Genomic DNA, 24,231 nt, shown 5'->3' with positions numbered 1-24,231 from the left:
TTACTAAGAAACCTGGGCTTACTGGGTGAAGGTACATGGTAGTTCTTTGCACTAGTCTTGCAATTATTCTTTACATTTGAAACTGTCAAAATAAAATTAATAGAAATAAAGCAGGATCAAATTCTAACTTTTCCAGGTATTGAATGTCTATTTCTGCATATTTTCCCATTAGTGGGTATTAGAAAATATTTTTCTTCATTGCCAGACAAATAAAAATTTATAATTTTATTATTGGCAACTTATATTTTTACATATAATAGCATGCATTTCTAAAAATCAATTATATGCTTGATTTTTAAGAAATTTGTTTTAGATTAGTCTGAGTAAGACAGAATATTTTGCTAAAGCAGAAAAATATGGCCTAAATCAAATGCTTTGCTTATACACCAATACATTTATTGAACTAAATCAATAAATTTACTGAGTTTAAACATATGAAATAGGAAAACATTAAAGAGTTCAAGAATGGGTTGTTTAATTTAATTTTAATATATGTTTAAATAGACTTGCTTACTTTTAAAAGCCAAAATGAGATATTTTTCCTCAATAGAAATTTGGGGTTGGGGCATGTAGCTGGCTCAGTCAGAAGACCATGCAGCTCTTGATCTCAGGGTCATGAGCTTGAGTCCCACACTGGGTGTGGAGATGACCAAAAATAAACAAACTTAAGGAAAAAAATAATTTTAGGGTTAAGTTGCAATTGTCTGGATCTAGTGGCCCAGTTTTTATTTTTGTTTATATATTTATATTTAGAGGTGAAGAAAAAGACAAATATATTACTAACTAGAATTTACATTCTATCTGGCAGTTTTAAAAACACTTTTATACATATTTTACTCTAATGACACAAAACCTTTCTGAAATAGATATGCCAGAAATTATTTTTCTCATTTTTCAGAGGAAACTGACGTTCTTGGGGTTTCAGAGCTCTTAAATGGCAGAGTTAAAACTGTATTCAGTAAATATGGTTAAGTTAATATCACAAAAGGATCCATGCTCCTTTGAGTCTATTTTATTTATCTTTACTGCGTATTAATAAAGGAAAAAACATTTGAATATGCAAATATTTGATAAGTCAGCTGAGCTTTGCATTTCAGAGTGAAGGTTACAAAGTTAGATTTCCTCAGTTCAAATCCTGGTTCCACCATCTACTTGCTGTGTTACTATACACCATTTAAAAAGTCCTGTCTGTGCCTGTGTATCATTTATGCAGTTAATTATATAGCTATAAAAGCCTTCATCCAAGTCTTGACAAATAATAAGTGCCCAAATAAATGTCTTACTATTACTATTGCTATGATTTAAAATAAAAGTAAATGGCATTGATCTAATTTAATAAGACAAATCAACACTATTGGGAAGAAAAAGTAGCTCATGACAGATCAGTGTTAAATCAGCTATTGAATGTAAATCACCTAGCTCAGGATCCAGAATGGTTTGGTCAGTGTGATTTATCTGCATTTGCTAATTGTCCCTTGTGAAAATTAGGGTCATTTTCTTCTTCTTCTTCTTCATCATCATCATCATCATCATCATCATCAATCATCATCATCATGTTATCATCTTGTAAGGAAAAGATACATAACATGGCCTAATGCAAAATGTCAAATCAATACAATGGAAAAATTTATACATACAGAGTGCTATTTAGATCTCTTTTCTGTTTTCCTTTTTCCAAGACAAAAAAAAGCACAAAAAACCAAAAAACCCACAAAGCCCCAATTCTCTTCACAGTTGATGCTTCTTTCATGATTTGAATGAGGCTTTTGTTATTAAGCCCAGAAATGTACTTATTTTCTACCAGGTTTGTTCATAGGCTCAAGCAAATGCTAAATATTTGTTTGATTTTGGGCAAGTTACTTAAATGTTTCTATAGTTCCATTTCCTCTGCTCTAATATGGAGACAATGCAAATATCTACTTCAAGGTGGTGTTATGAAGATTCATTTGGTCTGTATCAAGTGATTATAACATATGATCTATGTTCAATTTTGGTGTCATAAGAATCACAACTGGAAGAAGTCTAATATTTTTAAAATGCTGGCACTTGAGATGTATTAGTAATTAAGAGACCTGTTGGAATCCAAAGTGAGCAGTAGAAAAATTGGCAACCGTTTTTAGTATCATGTCCCACCTCTTCACAAAATGTTCATTTTTAAATAAAGGTGAAACAGATCATCTGAACAAGATGGCCTTACATTTCCCTAACCTTGACTAAACTTCAACAGGCTTCTTCCTGACTCCAGGCCCCTGACCTCTTTTTTCTTAGAGCATTTACTTTAGAAAACTGGCAATTGCAATTTCTCCTCTGCCCCTTTGAGATGTTCATTTTCTACATCCAAAGATACATCTCTTTGAAATGTAATCATCTAGAAAGATAAAAGCCTCCATCTTCCAGTTTCTGTGAAAATTTAGAGCCTAACTTCCACAAGAGACAATTAGCAAATGCAGAGAAATCATATTGACCAAACTACCCCTGGAATGTCCTCTAGTAATTTTGCACTAGCTCACATTGGTATTTAAAAACTGCTGTCTTTTGTTTCAGTGAAGTTGAGTTCAATCTTTGTCTCCTATTGCAAAAATCTTTAATACAGTCTTCATTGCCTATTTAACTAGTCTGGTAGAATTTTTCTTTTATACATCTGATCACAGAAATTGTCTCCAGATTTAGAGAATTTATTATCTTATTGTGTATAAAATAATTATAGCAGTCTGTTACATTTTCAAAGAAGAGACTCATCAAAATTCAGTAAAAATTTATATTTATATTTTCATTTTAGGTAGATAGTTATCAGTTTTGACATCATATGCTAAGTACTTGACAGGATTAATTTTGGAATCATTTTATGATATGTCTTTTAACTTGCTTTATTGTTTCAATTATCCTTATGAAGTTAATTTCATTTTTTACTGAAGTGTCAGATCCACAAATTTTAGCAAACTGCTTTACTCATATAAGTCATACATATAAATGACTCAATGTTATAGTTTAAGATGTGTTATGGTAATTAATCAAGGACTTAATTCTACTTTAAGATGAAGACTTGAGAAAGCATTTCTATTTCTTTAGTTATTAGCTTGATCTTAGAATCAAATAATTTATGAGACACCAAACTGTCATAAACATAAAAACGTACTCTTAAAGTTTCAGTTACATTTTATATAGTTTTAATTAATTTAATGAAAAATATGTACATATTCTACTTTTATGTATATTCCATGTGATATACAAAATGAGTTTTTTATTTAAAGTATGGTGAATGATTTAGTTGGTAGGTTAAATTAAATGACTTACATTAAATACCACACATAGGGTAAATGTAGACAGAATGAATGCTTTTGATTTTCCTCTCCTCAGCTTTTCTTAAATCCTTCCCTTGTTCATTTAGAACAATAGAAATAATTGGAATGATGCAGGTTAGGTTAGGATGGTAAATGAAATTAGCATAAAGATGGTTGGATATGGATAAAACAATAACAATGTGGGTTGAAATATAATAATAAAACACTCAATTAAAGATCAGTTTGTTAATCAATAATATTAAATCTGGAATAAGCATTATGTTGTTAGATTGCACATGGTTTAGATATTAGTCATCAGAATGGAGAAAAGAACATGGCAATAAGTACCTCTTAGAATGTGCCAATAAACCTTTGTGTCTATTTAGGTTTATACTTATTTTAATGACCTAATTAGAATAGCCATTATCTATATCCAAACCTAGGAGAAACTATAAATCTAACACTATGATCACAAAATAAAATCAGGGCAATGGAAAGCAATAAATAAAAGAAACCTGAATTTATAATCATTGATTTTAATATGCAATAAAAGACAATATGCCTTCAAACAGGAGAAGTATTTTAAAAAGATGTGGGAATTTAAAAAAAATTATTTGAGGGGCTCTTGGGCAACTCAGTTGGTTAAGTGTCTAGTTCTTGATTTTGGCTCAGGTCATGATCTCGGGGTCATGAGATCAAACCCTGCATAGGGCTCTGTAGTAGGCATGAAACCTGCTTGAGATTCTCTCTCCTTTTGCCTCTGCCCTTTGCCTTCTGCTTTCTCTCTCTCAAAAAAAGAAATTTTTTATTTTTTTCAATTTTGAAATATTTCTAAATATAAGTGCAAAATATGCCATAATACTTTGACTCAAATTTGCATTTTTTTCAGGTTGTTACTAATTTTATAAGAATGTGGCTACTCTTCAATCTTAACTTCAAAATATACAGTTCAGTCCGAAATATTCTTATTAGCAGATTTTTATAAATCATAGGTAAATTTTCTTGACTCTATTTCTTAGTTGATATATTATTTAATGAAAAACAAGGCTTCCAATTATAGTGGCAAAAAGAAAGAAACAATATAAAAATATAACTTAGGAGTGATTTCCAACTTTAAGCAGACCATAGTGATTTTATATAATTTGCAGGTGTCATTTTAGATAGACAATATACCATGTACCCAATTACATTCCTTTTTGAGACAACAGTTGCAATCAGGAGAATGTGTGATGAGGTTTAATCAAAGATTAGAACTTTTTAATTAAATAGGGCCTTTTGTGACTAGTCATTTGACATTAATTACTGTTTTAGTTGGATTCCTTTTGATTTGTAAAGGGCCCTGAGCACTGCAAAAATTATATCGCATCACAGAAATTGTTGATAATTAAAACAAAAGCTTGTCTTCATCAACCCATCACATACCTTAAAAAGGAACATCATTTTAAATGTTAAATGGCTCCCTTAGATAAACAGACTAGAGGGTTTTATAGGAAAAATAACAGATGGCGTGTCAAGCCAGTTGCTTTGGATGGGCAGTTTAAAAGTTGTTGATTGTAATGATTTATTAACTGTTTTACAATGTTCAGCCACACTTTTAGGGCTAACTAAGAAGTATATGTGCAGTTCTCAAGCCTCAACACCCCTATGAGAATCATAAGCCTAACATACACCACTGCCATGAATAGAGGTCATCATTCAAACTTAATACTAAAACAGAAACTGACCTAAAAGTTCAAATAGTATTTTTACTTGTGGACCCCTGAAGAATGAAATGTAAGTTGAAACCATTTTTGTAAGATGATAACTCTAAATCCAGATTGAATGCCCACACTAAGAACTACCATTCACCTCTTTGTGACTTGGAGTTTATATGTGAGCGTTAATCAAAATAAAACAGTTTGAGAACCAATGAACTAATTTGCTTCAAAAGAATCTGAGAAAAAAGTAAGAATTTATACATGAAAAGGTAATTTAAAAAATAATAATGTGTTGTGTTTCTCTAAGACTATAGTGATTTAACTTGTATGGGCATAGACAGTAAATTGTTTTTCCAGATGGAACAAAAGAATCACACTTTTCTATGTGCTGGCCATTCTGTAATGGAGGGCATTCAATTTTTATACAATTTGCCTTAGGTTAGGGTTATAGTCTGTGGACAGAGTAAAACTAATTGGCCTGAAAACAGATATCACCCATGCCCTCAGCTTCATTAGCAGCATGTGCTAACCAACTGAGTTAAATAGACATGGTAGTAATAAAACAGAACTTGAAAAATACATGGTTGTATGAACAAAGGATATACAGTACTGAGAATGGGACATGTTGTGGTTAATTTTGCCTTTCTTAGACCATGTGTAAGAGCTAGTCAGCTAAACTGTATTTGATATAACTGTACTTAAGAAACTTAATCTCTCACAACAATACAATTAAGTAATTATTCCTTAAATAATATCAATAATGAGGCTATTTCAATCTCCGTTAAAATAAAATAAAAATTATAAATACAAATTTGTAAGAAAAGATACTCTATATTGTCTGTAGATACGTATTTAGACATGTTATTAGCTGACATTTCAAGTGTAAAATTTATGCTCTTTTCATGTTCAATGGAGACTTACTATGAAAACATCCAAGAGTGGAAATTAATTGCTCATTAATGGTGAATAGCTTTAGGGTGTTGAGGAGACTTTACTGACCTCGCCCCTCTCTTATCCAGCACTGGGATGAAACAAACTGGTACCACAGTGAAGGACAACTACAATGCCAAATTGTCCAAGATAACTAGGAAAATAGGCTACGCCATTATGATATGCCCAAAATATCATTAAAATTAACTTCATACCTTGGGTTTTCCTAGCAAACTGAAGAATTAAAGAAGTGTAAAATTAAGAAACTAGATAGAACTTTACAAGTAATGTTAATAAATATCATGTATTTTTGCTATCAGAAACTTACATGTAAAAAAAAAAAGAAACTTACATGTATTATGTCATTTAATCCTCTTAACAACATTCTGATGCATGATTATCCTCATTTTACAAGTGAAAAATTCAGAGGTTAGAAAACTTTTCAAGATGACACAGTTAGTAATGACCTGGTATATATGTTAATCATGGTCATATTTGGAAAACAAATCTAAGATTAAAAAATAAGATTACAAAAAGACTAGATTTAAATGCTCTATTTGGTCTTTTAATAAATAAATTCCATTTCTTTTAAATGCTGAGATATCACAGAAACTATGGAAAACTAGATGTTGGGCAAGAAAAAAAAATGAGTCAAAACGGGCATTAGAAATGTGTTTTTGCATTGAAGTTCCATAAGTCCAGACCAAAGATTCTCCTATTTATCTGTGTATTTAATAACATTCTGTTCAGTGTAAACTTTGCCTCTGTACATCCTGGCCAACTTTGGCCCCTGGGCTCTGTTTGGCTTTTGGTCTAGTACTAGAATCAAGGATATACTCTTTTCTTCTTCTTCTTCTTCTTCTTCTTCTTCTTCTTCTTCTTCTTCTTCTTCTTCTTCTTCTTCTTCTTCTTCTTCTTTTTTATTTGTTTATTTGACAGAGAGAGAGACAGAGAGAGCAAGGGAGAGAGAGTGCATGAGCTGGGAAAGGAGCAAAGGGAGAGGACAAAGCTAACTCCTGGCTGAGCAGGGAGCCCAACATGGTCTCCATCCCAGAACCCTGAGACCATGACCTAAGACCATGACCTGAACCCAAGACAGACGCTTAACCCAAGAGACCCAAGGATATACTCTTTCAAATCTCTCTCTCTCTCTCTCACTCATGTAAACAAAAATGCTTCTGGAAAAATCAAGCCTCCAGTTCTTCCTTAACCCCTAATAAAAGAATCTCATAACTTGACTTGGTTCAATATAGATCCTGATATGAAAGGAATTCTACATCCTTGGGGCCTCACTTCTATCCCACTGCCTAGGCTCTTCAGGTCTCACAAGCTTCTTTTGTAATCATTTGTGCAAGTTCCCCTTTGTTTGAACAAAACCAAAGCTTTTATATTAATATCTCTTAAAGTCAGATCACCTTCAGTAACTACTTTCAGGCAATTTTCTCTCCTCCTTTGCTATAGAAACAGTTTGTGGATCTCCTCAAAGGCCCCATGGCCTCTAGATTAAGAAGCTAGAAGACAAGAGGAGTAAATCCAACAAAAACGTCTATGAAACAAATATCAGTTCTGACTCTTGTTGTCTTTAGATAATCTGGAGTTTGGATATTTAGTCTTGGGGTTAAAGATCTTTCTCATTTATGTTCTAAGTAAAGGGAATGAATGATATTAGAGTCGCTCTATGACAGAAACAATCTTTGGCATGGCATTAATCAGACCAAGGTTGGAACCCAAGAAAACTTCATCTTGGTGTCATAGTTTAGTACTACTAATTCTCTTTTTTTTCTAATGAAACCAGAAGAATGCTAATGACCTTAAACTTTTCCTTGCTTTACTTCCCAACATGAACAAAAGCTAAAAGGTAAGAATTATGGAAGTTTCTTTTTTAAAAAAAATCTGATTCATACTCCTAAGAAGATATTAATGTTTTATTTTATTTTATTTTTTTTAATGTTTTAAATTTACAGTTGAAGTTAATTCTATTCCTTGTACCCATGAAATACAGGCTCAAACTTAAACCAATGGATTTAGCACATCAAACACGAAGGAGTTAAAATTACAATTCGTGGTTGGACTGAATTTAAAAGAAAGTGTTAAATTTTTTCATTCAATGTTTTTTAAACTAAAAAATGTATCTTATTAGAACAATTAAATAAAAAACAATAATAATCATAAGAAGCTTATTTACAATTAAAGTAATAAACTTATTTTTCTCCTAGAAAATGTATTTGGGAAGACTATAAAATGAAAACTATGTTTGGTATTCTTTGCATTGCTTATTTTCCCATAGAAAGCCTATCAGTTAAAATGATGAATTTTAACCTTTTCCATTTCTCCCAGAGAACATTTAATTCATATTCTTCAGGCTTTTGAAACTGGTTCCCCATACTGATGAAGAAGTTATTGTTTTTATAATATTTACTAAGGCCCAGTTATTGAACCTTCGTCAAGGACATTTCATTTGCTTTTAATGTGTAAATCTCCGAGAATCATTTTGGGAAAAAGGCAGGCAAAATATTAATATATGCAGCTAATTGTATGGTTTAATGAATTCAAATTAAGTCATAATATATTATATTAAATACAATGCATGTGGTGAATAGGAAATAAAAAGGTCATGACATCTAAGAATAGTAGGAACAAGAACTAGAATACTAATGGATCAAAAATGTCCTGTATAAAATATTCTTTTACTCCAAGTCCCAGTTTTTTTTTCTTTTCAAACCAACTGTTCTCAAAACTACTCAAAAAAAGTCAGCCATAGGATTTTTCATTGTTCTGTGACTTCAAGGAAGTGCAGGATTGTGTTATATATTAAAATATGCTATTTTCAGAAATAATTCATTAAATCATAACGTTCTGAACATTAATTATCTGAAAATGTGCACGATAAGCTATAATTTAAGAACAACGTCCTCACTCTTTTTACAATGACATTGAAATACATTGCTCAGAAGATGTTGACTCATCCAATAGAAAAAACTACTACTCAAATGGTTGTCCCAGAATAGGTACGGTACAGTGTATGTAGAATGGTGGTAGTTGGTCTACATGACTTTTTCTAGTTCCTTCCAGTCTAAGTAGGTGGTCACTGAGGAACACAGAGAAAAACATCTTCTGAATCTTTGCCTTGTGATCCTTCAGGTATATGATTTGATAGTTTCCATTGTGTATTTTATTGATATAGCACCATGCCACATATATTGATCTTTTCTTCAAAATCACCTCCAAAGCCATACTATGGTAATAAAGACTAATTCGTGTTTATTGCTCTATTCATAAATAGTTTGGGATTTAAAATTTTAAGCTCTGAAAGTGAGTTTAGAAATTTTATATATTCACACTTACTGTCTGCTGTGATGATGTTTCTTCTCAGTTTCCTTTGCTGACCTCTTTTGGCATAGAGGTAGGAGCATGGACTCTGGGAGGTACTACCTCAGTCAAAACCTGGTTCTACTACTTACTAGCTATGTCATCTTGGAGAAGTTACTGAGCCTTTCTTTGGCTTGAATTCCTTATCTGTAAAACGTGGATGTCAACAATATGTAAACAGACATTTTTGTTACCCAGTGCATAAGGAAGGAAACCAAATGTCACACAGTTGATAGCAAATTCACACATTAGCTGAAATCAAATAGCTGGTATAAAATGATAAATTTCTGGTTAGTAATTAGTAAGTAGCAAAACCAGGATTTGAAAACAGAATGGCTTTTTCCTCCTTGGTATTGGTGAATTATGTTTTTTTAAAATTTTACAAATGAGTATAAGTTCTTCAATGGGACTCTTCCCCCATGTAATATAAACATTAGCTTAACAAAGGCTCAGTTCATATTCAAGTAACATTTACTTTTGAGTCAAATATATTTTTCTCAGCTTTCAGAACAAGTCACTCAAATCAAGACTACTTCGTAAATTCAATGGTCTTCAGGAAATGAGTAGTGAACAAATGCAATGGTTAGTAATAGCAAGAAAAGCTTTCTCCCTTCATTCACTACGCTTGCCATTGTCTTTCCTGGATATGACTGCATGCAAGGGGTAAAAAAAAATTGATGTGACCAAATTTTTAGAATCTGCAGAAATAGCAGAGCCTCGGGATTTGAACATCTCAATAATCTCTGAATAACCCTGCACTTAACTTTGCCACTACTTTATCAAGATTAAGAATAAAATAGTAGGGTTCTAAGTCTCCTCCCTTATTACCAGAGAAGGTGCTTTCCTGAGTAGGGTGATAGAATGTTATAGGCAAGGATTGCTCTGCTCACCTTAATCATGTCCCTCAATCACTGTATCCAGTAGATACTCATGGAAGTTTCTAGAAAATACAGTTGACTCTTTTATGACAAAGGGCTTATGTGTATTTACCCCCACATGGTAAAAAATTCACATATAACTTTTGACTCCCCCAAAATCTAAATACTAATAGCCGGTTGGTTGGAAGCCTCACTGAAACCATAAACAATCAATTAACATATGTTTGTATGTTATATGTATATGTTTTTTTCTTACAATAAAACCAGAGAAGAAAATATTATTAAGAAAATCATAAGAAAAAAAAAGAAAATCATAAGGAAGTGAGAATGTATTTACAATATTTACTGAAATGTATTTATACCAAAGATCTGCATATAAGTGGACCCAGGCAGTTCCAACTCATGTTGATCAAGGGTCAACTGTAGTGGGCAAGGAGTTGCTACTCCTCCATTTATATACTTTATTGTTAATTTTTGGAGAATCGTGAGAAGTGTGGATAAATAGCTGTTGTCACATTGCTATTGAGCATGAAAGCCTTACCAAAATACTGAGTATTTATTCAGAGATGTGGACCTTGAATTTAGGATTGGCATCATAAAAGAGGTTTTTCCTTATATACACGTGTGTGCGTGCACACACACACACACACACACACACAAGCCCTAGAGAACTGTAGTCATAGAATTGAGAAAGGATTATATATCTGGCCCATCTTCCACAGGTTTTGCTTCTCAGATGGAATTCTGCTTCTCCATAAAGAATCAGGTGGTGAAATAAAGCAGTGATCAGATAATACATATTGTGCTTACATGCATTTCTGCTATTCCTTAAACATGCCTTATGTTTTCCTAAATATTTTCCTTTTAATTAGAATGCCTTTAGCACCTCGCCTCTCTACCTGTTAAAATCATATCAATTTTTAAAATTTATATCCCATAAAGTCATTCCTTACCATCCTTTTAGACCCCCTTAAAAAGCCCACATCTATGTAAATCTCTTTTGAGTCCTTGCAACTGATGTGATTGTTCCTTTTTTAGACCATTACAGCAATTTATTTATAATTTCTTATGTCACACACTTTATTTTGTTCTGTATTGTCATTTCTGTTTAATTGCTGTATCATTCTTCTCCTTTTTAAATTTATAAAGTACTGGAGGAGAAAAAATGGCTTACCCATCTCTGTGTAGCCTGCAGTGTCTAGTGCAATGTTGTACAAATAGTGTCCTCTTGATAAACACTGAAAGAAATTATTTTATCCTTTTCTAATAGTGCCTGTAACTGTGTTTTGTTCCCTCCATCAGAATACTCTGTTGAATATCTGAAATTTTAGGAATATGGAACTTCCTTTATCTTAGCACACAATAAATACAAGAGAAGAGCCATGTAATTACTGCCTCTCAACTGGCTTCAGCTTGTCCAGATACCAAGTTTGAATATCACTTAGTACAGCTGAGTGAACAACAGACTGATGAGGAAATATTTCATAATTGTTGTGCATGATATGTGAGCCTATAAATTAAGAAAGAAAAAGTATGCAAAGCTTATCATTTACAAATCATCATAAACAAAGGGCATCAAATAAATATAAATACATCCAGGATCCATAAGTAATTTTTTATTTACATAAATATTTTATTTATTTATACATTTGTGTGTATATAATCTCCAGGATATATAAACAAATGAGATATACAGTGATCATTAAAAGCCATTTTCTAAAATCATGACTCACATAACCCCTATTTTGCAAGTGGGATGTCCTGGTATATTACTTTATTGTCCTAAAATCATTGCTTAATTTTAAGGGACTTCATTTAAGCTTCTTAAAATATGACATGGTAATCATTAGCATAATTTGTATGAATAACAAATAACAATGATGATACTGCAGTTCTTTTAATGAAATAATTCGTTATTTGAGCTGTCTAAGCATTATGCATGACAGCTACCCTATCAACAGAGGAGTTAATTCAATGCACATGCAAGAATAGTTTAAATATTAAGCAATCAATCAATCATTCTCTCATCCTAGTTAATGAATAAGACTATTACTTCAGTTGTTTCTTCTCTGCTGAAAGGATGAACATAATCAAATTGGAATTTTGCAGAAAATGAGGCGAATTAACATTTATACTCCATATTCACATATGCATATCATAGGTTAGACTTACTTGAAGTAACATTAAATAGATTAATGAAGATTCAAACTTGTAAAAATTATTTTAGCTTTAGTCAGTCTTTGGTAATAATTACTGAAACTGTTAACATATTTTATTAACACGGGCAGGTTTCTTTCATGACTAACAAGTGAGTTACTGATTTTTACAAATCTTGTAAGTAGCAGAGAAATTTTACTATGTTTCACACCATGAAAGAACAGTCTTTGTTACCACTTGATCATGGGCTTATATTAAAGAAAGGCTCTGGATAAAATATAGAATAAATTAATCTGTGTAAGAGTAAGCAATGAAAATAGAATAGCTAAACCAGGATCCTTCCTGCACTCTTGCAGATACGCAAGCAGAGAATATCTGTTGGTAGAGACGAGATGTACTTTAATCAAGTAAAAGCTAAAAAGATTTTGACAAAAAAGAGATTTTGACAAAAAGAGATAGAAAGTAACAGAGTAATAAAGTATTGGACCTTTTAACTGTAAGTAGGAGAGAATTAGAAAGTTGTATGGATGGGAGACTTTTACGAAGAAAGCAAACATCAGGGGCACCTGGATGATTTGCTTAAGTGTCTGCCTTTGGCTCTGGTCCTTGATCCCAGATACTGGGATTAGAGCCCCTCATGGAGAAAAAAATAAATTTTTAAAAGTTTTATTTATTTAAGAGACAGAGAAAAAGAGAGAGAGAGCAGGAGCAGGGAGGAGAGGTAAAGGGGGAGGGAGAAGCAGACCCCCGTTGAGCAGGGAGCCTGACATGGGGGCTTGATTCGAGGACCCTGAGATCATGACCTGACCTGAAATCAAGAGCCTACTTAGTGGACTGAGCAACCCAGGCACATCAATAAATATATATTTTTTAAAATAACTTATTATGAGCAAATGTTTGGGAAATCTTTCAATAAAACATCTTAGGGTGTGTCATCCTGCAAGTGAGGGTGTTTTAAATTCAGTGTGCATCAAAGAATATGTGTATATATAAGACCTTTATAGAAATTGTAAATAGTGAACACTGATGATTAAATAACATGTTAAAATTAGGAATCACTGTTAAGAGTTTATCTCTGAATTGTTATACTGAAAACATCATTTGTTTAATTTGAAATAGTATTATAAAAAGGATGGTAAGAAAAACTATCCAACAAGATTTAAATAATTAACTACTTAACTAGTAACTCGATTTTTATGGAACACAGAAAACAGATTTTGTGATATAGAAAAGAAGAAAATGTCACCAAAATTTTCAAAATTAAAAATAAGCATACAAAAAAGGTTTAAAAGCTCTTTCATTCTGTTGAATTGATGAAATATATACACAGGTGTTCTTAGAGTCTTCACTGGTGGAGCCCCCATGAGGTTGCATATGGAGGCAAAATTGTCTTAACAAAATACAGCTTAGGATATGACTCCAAATATTTCTTTCCATTTAATATCAGCTGTTCTTGGGTTTATTGCATCAAAATTTCATCAGCTATTTTCTCTCCACAATTCCATATTTCAAACATCCCACAATACAATGTAAACCAATATGTATATTTTTAATAATAAAAATTGAAATTCTGGAGAAAGATGCAGGATTTCAGGATTTCATAAAAGCAATGGAAGAGAGAAGTGCAGCTGCTGGAATCAAATGCAAAGTAATACAAAGCATGTCAGTTTTAAAAAAATTAATGACTAATGAAGAAAATCTTACAAAAGATCCTGACAAGATTTATTTTTTTACTTTTATGTTAATCTCTAAAACCTTATTTTGTCCTTTCTTCATAGAAAATTTTGGTTCTTGCTTTAAGTGGATTTACTTTGAGTGACTTTTTTTTCTAGAACTGATTATCCTTAGATAATGAGTTTTATATTAAAAGAAAATACAGTGCAACCATAACATGCTCAAAAAAAAAAAAGCATATGGTAGTTGATCAGTTAGTTCCCTGAATATATAAAAAAAATAAATTGGATTTGGATTTAGAAAAATGAAACAGAAAAGCAAACAGTACCTCCAAATACCAGAGATAAAGTTTCCTTCCCAAGCAACCTCAGACAAGAAGCTTTAAGTGCAAGGTCAATAAATCCAAAGAGCAGGAGATGAGAAGAAGAAATTGTCTAGGTAATTTATTACAGAACTTTAATTAAAACATCTGAGCCAGGCTGAGCTTTCCTCCCTCCATCGCCTTGTCCTACATAGAAGGCATAGGCAGCAACTGCTGTGGCCTGATTTAAAACTGAGATCCACTCTTTAAATTAAGTGATAGTTATGCCACAGGAAGTTCCAAATGTTTGTGTCAGGGCCTGAGAAAAGGAAATAACTTCTGAGGGAAAAAAATTTAAAAACACACAAGACCGTTTTTGCCTGTTTATTAAATTTGCTGAAGTACTGCAGTCAAAGGGTGAAGTTGTCCTTACGTTGTGAGTGATGCTGTGATTAGGCATTTTGCAGACAAGCATCCTGCCCCACAGGTATTCCCTTGTGTGGAGCCCCTCATCAGCCTTCTTTACTAGGAATCAATCTGTGGAAAGAGACCTATCGAACTGAAAAAAGAAGCCTGTATCAACTGCTTACATTAAACAACATGGTCTTTTTCATAAAAATGAAACAAAGAGGGGCATCCGGTATCCAGGAGAGTTAAGTGTCTGACTTTTGATTTCAGCTCGTCATGATCTCAGGGTTCTAGGACTGAGCCCCTCACTGGGCTCTGAGCTGAGTAGGAGTCTGTTTGAGATTCTCTCTCTCTGTTCCTTCCCCTTGCATCTCTCTCTCTCTCTCTCTCCCCGCCCTAATAATAAATAAATAAATAAATAAATAAATAAATAAATAAATAAATCTTTTTTAAAAATGAAACCAAAAAACCAAAATTTACCAGACATATATAGAGTAACAAAAAGACATGAAAAGACCACATTGATATTATATTATTCGGGAAGAGAGTTTGGAAATAACATATTCCTACTTTTTAACAAATTTCTATGGAGAGATTATGTAGGCCAAAACATATATTGAAAAATAGACTTACCTGTAACAAAGGACAGAGCAAAGAGAACAAGGAAAATTTACTTGACTTTTGAAATAGGAAAAAAACTAATAAATAAACTGGATAATATATTCCCAGGGTTAAAAACCAACTCCTTGATCAGATAAATAGATAAGGTTTATTTAGTGGTTATAATAGGTTCGGTATTATTACATATACTTGATATATTCTTAATTCATACAATCTCACAACAATCTATGAATGTGAGACTCTTACCATCTCCAGTTCACAAATGAGGAAACTAAAGCAGAAAGAAAGACTAACTAATTAACATAAGACTATATGGTTAGTAATGAGTAGTTTTGTTTTTTATTTTATTTTATTTTATTTTATTATTTTATTTTATTTTATTTTACTTATTTTTATAGTGTTATATTAGTTTCATGTGTGCAAGATAGTGATTCAACAATTCCATACATTATCCAGGAACTCAAAGCCACACTTTGAATCCAGGTGGTCTTGTAACATAACCACACACCTACCAATTAAGCTTCAATGATCATGAAGTTAAAATTGAGAGAATATCTAAATGTTTAGAACCAAATTATGGACTATTAAAATACAAAAGAAAGACAAATATGGAGTTAAAAAATAAAATATCTCAGGACGTGAAAACATTTATAAAATATATTGATATGTTTAGCAAAAAATATATATAATATTTTGTATTTGTGTCATAAAAGGATCTGTAAGAAAGGTCCAAAATTGTATCAGGGTTTGGTAATTTTCAGAAAAAATTCATATAAAAATATCTGTGTTCAAGGCACCTGGGTGGCTCAGTGATTGAGCATCTGCCTCTGTTTCAGGTAGTGATCTCAGGGTCCTGGGATTGAGTCCCCAATGGGGCTCCCCATGGGAAGCCTGTCTTTCCATCTGCCTATGTCTCTGCCTCTTTCCCTGTTTCTCTCATGAATAAATAAATAAAATCTTAAAAAAAAAAAAAACCCTCTGTGTTCAAAGCTTTTCTGCCAAATGGGCAGAGACAAGTCTTTTAAAGTGACTCTTAAGAGGAGTTAGAGTTTAATTTAGGAGTATCTTAAAAACAACAACAGCAGCAACAACATCGAATGCCATCTAACAATAACTGCAATATTAAAAGTTTTATTAAGGGCTACAAATGCTAACACCTATGGAAATAACAAACATTGGATTTAGAATTCAGTGGAAATAGGACAGAAGAGCCAATGGAAATTCTGTGTGGTCTAAAGGAGGTAAAATAAATTACATAAAAATTAAAAGAGAATAATTTGATATTTTCTGTAACATGAGCAGTTTATTTCTCGGGCCAAGTAAATTATTTTCTTTGGGACCAATCATACCACCTGGCTCTGCAGTAACTCATATAAATGCAATGATGCAAATTCTACATATGTATCATATATATATATATGTATAAGATATGCAAATTCTATATATGTATCATATATATATATGTATCAGATATATATATATCTTATAATTGAAAATTGACCTGTAAAACATTAATAACATAGCTATAGCTACAGAGTTTAATGCAGTATTTATAGATAATATAAGCAATAAAATCACCTCATATCCTGTAAAAATACAATTTTCAATTTTCTACTATTATTTCAATTAAAGTAGGTATTAATTAAAAGTTGTATGCTTTCCCTTATTTCTTGTAGAGAGAGAGAGAGAGAGAGAGCATAAGAGGGAGGGGTAAAGAAAGAGGGAGAGAGAATCTTAAACAGGCCTTACGCTCAGCATGGAACCGAATGCAGTGCTTGATCTCAGGACCTTGAGATCATAACCTGAGCTGAAATCAAGATTCAGATGCTAAGCTGACGGAGCCACTCAGGCACTCCAAGTTGTATACCTTCTAAATGTTCATATTTATACCCCCTGAATTTTATTTGTGCTTTTTTCCTATATTCAGACACCGCATCACATAGTAAATATTTATTTTCTTTGCCAAATATTCTTTTTAAAAAAGTTTTTATTTATTTATTTGAGAGAGAGTGAGAGAGTGCATGGGCCAGGGGAGAGGGGGAGGTAGAGAGAGAAGCAGGCTCCTCGCTGAGCAGGGAGCACCAAGCAGAGATTGATCCCAGGACCCCGAGATCATAACCGCAACCAAAGGCTGATGCTTAAAACTGAGCCACCCAGGTGCCCCTATTCGTCAAATATTCTCTATATGACTATAATATTCTGATATTTTTCAACATACTGAAATCGAAAGGTTTTTGTCTCCTAAAATACTGCAAGGCTTGTATGGTATTTATACATGGGAAGAGCTAAATCGGTAGATGACTGAACTCTGGTGCATTTTCCTTCCATTGTGATTGCTTTCTCTATAAATGACTAACATGCTGTTTTTACTTTCTCTTTTTCTCTCATTCCTTTCCTTCAACCCATCCCCACACCCTAAATTAGGTTAAAATGGTGTAATGAAAGTCACACCCATGAAAATTTGGTAGAGAATGCCATTAGTTAATTAATTAATTAATTAACGAATTAATCATAATCTTGAGTTTATAGGTCAAATATCTCAATTACCTTAAACTCTGCAAATTCAGTGCAGGTACCCGAGATCAAGCAGTTCTCATTCTATTTCAGTTGTCAGCTGCTAATCCCTGATTTCTGGAAAAAAAAAAAAAAAGATAAAACCTAGTTGAGGGATTAATTGTAGTAATGGAAATAGTTGATACTATTGCAATGGCATAAATTGCTTCAAGAAATCCCCCCCAAAAAAATAAAATAATAAAATAAAATAAAATAGAAAGAAATCTCCAAATGGTCAGATGACAGAGGGCAAAAATGAATCTGATCATTATTATGGTCACCTACACGTTAGACCACGTTCAGAGCTGACTTACCACAACACCATTTGAGAACTGTGCCAATTTTTTGGTTGTCTTTTGTTTTTGGCTCTATTCGTAAATATGCAGTCTGTCTAACTGCCAAAAAACAGACGCTCCTTGCGTTTCATGACTTTAACACCCTGGGATAGAAGTAGGGTTCTGTCAGGTAAAATAAATGTAGGAATAAACAACAGAATCTACACCTTTTTAGCAGCGACATGTTGCCACATTAAGCATTCCGGAGCCACCCTCTCCTCACTCAATGAAAATTGCAGTTGAGTTGAACATACCAAAACCCTTTGACTGCCAGAGGCATTCGAATTTGCTCTGCTGAAAATACTTTCAGAATCCACAGGGGGTCTAATTTGGGATGAGTACCCCCCCCCCCCCATTGATTAATACCTTGTCTCCTCACATACTGCAAGGCTTACATGGTGTTTATACTAGCCATTCCACAAAAATACAAAAACAAAACCAAAACAAACAAAAAACAATGCAGAACCAGCAGAGAAGTTTTGCTTTGGACTACTACATCCTCTGTACAATAGTGGTAGTGACATAGCTTCCTAACATTTCAGCAACAAAAATCTTGCATTCACAAGCAAATGAGATTACTTGGTTTTCCAGTCAGTCCATAGTTAGTTTGTGCTGTTGTTTTTGCTGTCGTTTCCTTTGGGAGAGGTAAGACAGTCCCTGAGAGAAGCTTCTGGGAGAAGTACTCACTAGAGGATAACATCTGCACTACCAGCCATATAACCACTTATACAGAGAATTAGAATTCCTCTGTTGTGGTTTGAACATAAACTGTAATTGCAATATTCCTTGAACGGAGCTTTCAACTAGATCTTGTTCCAGAAATGAAATTTAATAAGTACGACTCTAAAGTGGCATGTGCAATGTGTTGTGTATTTTGTGTTTCAGTGTGAGTACAGAGACTCGTATGTAGACATCTTACTGTGCTTGCTTCTAAGAAAATCAAGTTAAAAATAGTGAATATGCTTTCCTGTCAAAAAGAAAAAATAAGCTTATTTTAGGAAAAAGAGCCTCGCATATTATAAGAATATAATAAATTCCTCATTAGGTATACCAAGTCTCTATACAAAGTAAACGTTTCGTTGGTTGCTTTTTCACTTAATTGCAATTCATTTGTTCTGAAGGAAGAAAAGCTTATGTGTAGTTTGGAAGGGCTTGAAGGATTTTAGAAAGATAGGAGATTTCTGTAATGTCCTTACTTTTTGCTTTAACACCACTCTCTGTGTTAAATCATGTGATTCTCTTAACTTCCTAGTTGCAAAATGGAAGTCATGGTTTTCACAAGAGGAAATTTATACCTTTTCATGTTAGCTGATCAGTTGAATGGATCCTAAAAATACTATATGTGGATTATTTCATTAGTCAGTTTAGGGTTGTAAAGGAGGTAATTAATTACCTCTCTATTGTAGGAAGAAAACTCTCCCTATATTTAAAACGTGAAAGATAAAGACTATAGGGGCACCTGGGTGGCTCAGTGGTTGAGCATCTGCCTTTGGCTGAGGTCATGATTCTGGAATCATGGGATTGAATCGACATCAGGCTCCTCGCTGGGGAGCCTGTTTCTCCCTCAACCTGTGTCTCTGCCTCTCTCTGTGTGTCTCTCCTGACTAAGTAAATAAAGATCTTTAAAATAAAGATAAAGACTGTAGTGTATAAAGATGACTTAAGAGTTGATAGAAAAATGTGTACAGAAACAATAACTATAATGTGTCATTTATTTAGCACCAGTTAGGCTTCAAACACTTTACTTACCTATTCTTTCATGCTGTAATTTATTCCAATAGAGATAAAGAACAAAGCCAAATGAAATCCACTGTCTCAATATGGTCTAATGCAAACACAGCCACATAAACAATTGATTTTAACCACTGAAGTATTGTAGCTGAACATAAAAAAAAAAAAAAAGGACCGTTGGAGTCAAACCATAATTTGAACCCAAACTCTCTCAGGTCAAATCCAAATTTAAAAACTATACCATGCCAAAATTCCATAATACAAATAAAAATAAAGAATAATATTGTAGCTATTGTTGGATATCATTCGATTTTGATTTCAAGTATTCCTTAATGAAAGTCTCCTTTTCTTTATCAAGAGTGCTATTTTAACAGAACTACCTCTGCAGGTGGTAAATACACCCCTTCCAGTTTTATAAGACACACTTGATTAAAAATGGTTTTTAATTCTAAGAAGCTTTGAACTAATTTAAATTTTGCTAAATAATACAGCTGGGTTTATACTAATTTTACTGAAGCTTATCAGGTCCTTAATATAATTCTTATTCTTTCCTCTAGATCCTTTTGAAAAAAAAGATTTCTTTTCTGAGTGTTTGCTGATAAACATCTCAGTGAACCATTCTTTTCACAAGGAAATGAGATTAACTCAAGAAAAATTTCATAGAATTTTTTCTCACTTTGGTTTCTTAAAATGGAATATCCCTTTTTTTAGCCTGCTGAGGGGATAATTAACTAATAACTCAGAATGGAATAATTATAATTTGATGGTTTCAAAATATCACCTCCAATACAGTGCCGTCCTGCCAACATGTGTACTCATCCATAGCCTTTTGCGTGTTTCCTACAGCAATTATTCCAAATTTTTACTCTGTACATTTTCCTTGCTCACCTTGGCCCAGAGCAAATAAACAGAACAAATATACTGCTCGAAGTTTTAACTTCCATTGGTGCCCTGAGATCAAATTTATCTGTTTCTGAAACTTTCTTTACATTCCTTTTGCCTCGGACTCCCTCCTTATCTATTATTTTCTCTTTTGGTTTCTCTTCACTTCCAGACTCTTTGAAAATAACAAACACAAGAACAAAAAGTTTCCATTTCCCCAAATCAATTCACATCTTTTGACTGACAGTCCAGAATTCTCTGGAAGTCTTCCACGCAAAGGCGTAAGTTTTCATTTAATGTGACCTCCTGTTAGTTCTTGACATTGCTACTGATATATCCACTGTTTTTATGAAATTCTCCTCTCCCTAGCATCATAGGAGCTTACTCTTCTGGTTTTTTTTTTTATTATTATGAATGCAACTACTTAGGGTTCTCAACAGATCTCTCTCCTACCATACAATAAATTGTGGTTCTGTCTGTTGCACTTTGGCCAATTTCTTGTTCCAGATGCCTTCCTGGGTGGAGTCATCTTTAGAATCATCTGGTCTTGTGATTTTCAGTCAGGGATGATTACCACATCTATGTTCTTCCTCTGTTCTGAGATCCATTATCTTCAGTGTATCTCATGGATGACTTGAAATTGACATGACTCAACCTAAATGAAGTAGCTTGTTCTTCTAAGTCTTACTCCTCCTGTGCTGTCTTGGTTAATGATTATCATCATTTACTTAATTTTACAAGAAATAACTAGAGTCAACCTCTGCTGCTTTCTTTCCCTAAATCTCTACTACTTGTCCTACAATTGATCCAATAATATGTACTATTATTTTATCAGCTAAATAGATTTTGGGATATAGCTTAGGTTTGTCATCTAGACATTGTCTAGACATTGACTTCAATTTAGATTTCAGAACAAGTAGTCAAGAATAAAGCAAAATAAGAAACATAATCTTGGAAGAAAATTAAACGATTCATTTGTCTTTTAAAGAATTAATATGAAGTTACATAAAAATATTTCATTAATCACAACTTATTTTTACAATTTTATATGAAGTTACAGAGACATAATTAAAAAAAGAACTAAAATATTAGAATCCACTTTCAATCCATCTATTTTCATTACTTTTACTGGATTTTTTTTTTATGTTCAGATTCTCATCACAGTGTACCAAATGTCCTAATTGATCTTCCTGCGTTAGAGATTTTCCATTTTGTTTTTTCCCTTCTGCTTTTCATTTTTGTTTCATTCAGGTTTAGTTTTCTAAAAGTCAGAATTGCATAATCAACTACACTATACTGAAAATACATGTGCAAAGAAAATTGAGCTTTTGTACTTGATCTGTAACTGACTCAATCTTGTAAGTCCTACCGAATATGTAACAAGAAAAAAAAAAAAACCTTGTTTTTAAATCAGTTTTGAAAATTTAGTTTCATAATAATTTAAGTAGTCTGTTTTACATGTTTACTATTTTTAGGGAAAAAGTGATTGGCTTTTTAAATTTTAGTCCTGCAAACCCTTCTGTCTTTCCTCTTTTCCTGTCCCAAATAGGTGTGTCACAATATGGAGGCAGATATGGTGTAGCTGACCTAGCGACCTCTGCTCCTGTGAGTCTACGAACCCCTGTCTCTCTTTCCATAGAGCTTATATAGTTATTGGTGGCGCTTCCTGGTAGGCTCAGCTCTACCTTAGTGACACACGTAGATTTCTCAGGTATGTTCTTCTTCTGAATCCCAGGATCATCTGCATGCCAACCAGTCTTGACTTTGGGGTCAAGTTTCTCTTTGAAATAATAGGCACCAGGTAGGCTACTGGCCTTGATGTCAACTATCTTCTCTGTTTTCTCAATGGAGCACCAAGAAGTTCTTCTGCAGGCTATACAGTCCACCTGGGAGCTCAGGCAAGGAAAGTCAAAACTGGATTCCAATGAATCATGATGTATGTACCACTGTACTGGGATGAGGCCATCTTCAGAGCCGGCGTGGGCAGTAGCCAAGAAGGTGATCTCCCCCTAGAGTCCCACACCGTGGAAGAAAGTAACTTCTATTTTTGACACAACATTCCCTAACGGAATCATTGAGTGTAAGATAATTTACAGTTTTATTCTGAAGGACTAATGGACATTTCTAAGCATCCAGATCTGCTTCTCATTACTTCTAATACAATCCTCCAGGAAGAAAGGGGCTAACTTTTCTAAGTTTTATTTCCTACCTGTCCAGGAATTCCCTTATCTAAAAGTTTATTATCAAGTTTGCCAGTTCAAATTATTATTTGATTAAAAAATGATAATGAAATTTAGCTTGCTTACTTTTTTTGTTACAGAAGGTAATGATTTCCTCTCCCGGGATACTAAATTTCATATCTTCTGGAGAGATAGGTGCCTGCAAAAGAATGTTATTTAATAGGTTATAGTGTTAAACTCTGACAGTTGGTTTTTCTTTTTTGTAATGCAGGCGCCTGACACAAGCTTTGATTTCCTAACCATTCACTTCAAAGAAGTATCCACATCAAAGACAGCTATATCAAATAACACCTTGCCAGTCACATGAGTAGATAAAAAGCCAGCCTCCCTGCCCCCTTCCTCCCTCCCCTTGCTAACCTTTTTTGTTTTATAGAACTTAGTTGATTTCAATCACTGACCATTTATTTGGTCCCCTTGTTTTTCTCTTTCAGTGCTTAAATCCCACTTTTAGGTTTTCAATTTACCAATAGTGAGCCTGAGAAAACGTAGCCTCCTCCTTACTGCCTTATACCTTAATAAAAGCAGAACCCCAGGTTTATTCTCCTTTCTCTTTCTCTACCCAGGAACTCACTATGTGACCCACTGTGTATCCTCTAGAACCTGTAAATAATAAAATCTTGTTTCCGAGTGTACTCATATCTATTGCTGCAGACATATTCCAATCATAAGAATCACCAGGGCTGGTCCAGCCACACAGTTATCGATAGGCTGAGATCAGCACAAAACAAGGGTAAAGTGAAAGATCGAGTGAATATTTGCAAATTCTTTTCCCCATAATACTTTCTTAATAAAATTTGATGATACTATTTTTTCTTTTTTTTACACCATGCCAATAGGTGTTAAAATAGGGCTTGGGAAACTACAACCCATTTGTTGCTTTTGTAAATAAAGTTTTATTCCAACAGAAGCGCATCTGTCTATTTGCATATTGCATGTGGCTGTTTCACACTACAGTGGTAAAATTGAGTAGCTGTGAATGAAATCATATGTCCCACAAAGCCTAAAATATTTACTATTCAGCCCTTTTAAAAAAAAGTTTATTGAGCTCATGCTAAGTGGAGACTAAAATTTAAGAAGTCTTTTGTAGACTGTTTCCAGATGATCAATCCAGAACCATCACTTGGCCACATTCTTAATAAATTTCTTCATAAAAACCATTTTACATTTTTTCCTG

At 33.3% G+C, this 24,231-nt stretch overlaps 1 long non-coding RNA gene across 1 annotated transcript in view; it reads left to right on the top strand.

The window, feature by feature from the left end:
- LOC140599291 (uncharacterized) overlaps positions 1-23,964 on the top strand; it is a 35,725-nt gene extending 11,761 nt beyond the window's left edge. Inside the window, exon 2 of the long non-coding RNA XR_012001992.1 lies at positions 22,367-23,964. This is a non-coding gene — a long non-coding RNA (uncharacterized lncRNA). The remainder of the gene's footprint in view (positions 1-22,366) is intronic.
- Positions 23,965-24,231: the final 267 nt, after the last annotated feature.

The sequence above is a fragment of the Vulpes vulpes genome, chromosome 6 (genome assembly GCF_048418805.1).
Source record: "Vulpes vulpes isolate BD-2025 chromosome 6, VulVul3, whole genome shotgun sequence".
Lineage (NCBI taxonomy): Eukaryota > Metazoa > Chordata > Mammalia > Carnivora > Canidae > Vulpes > Vulpes vulpes.
The sequence above is the reverse complement of the archived record's forward strand: the minus strand, read 5'-3'. Positions and strand labels throughout refer to the sequence as shown.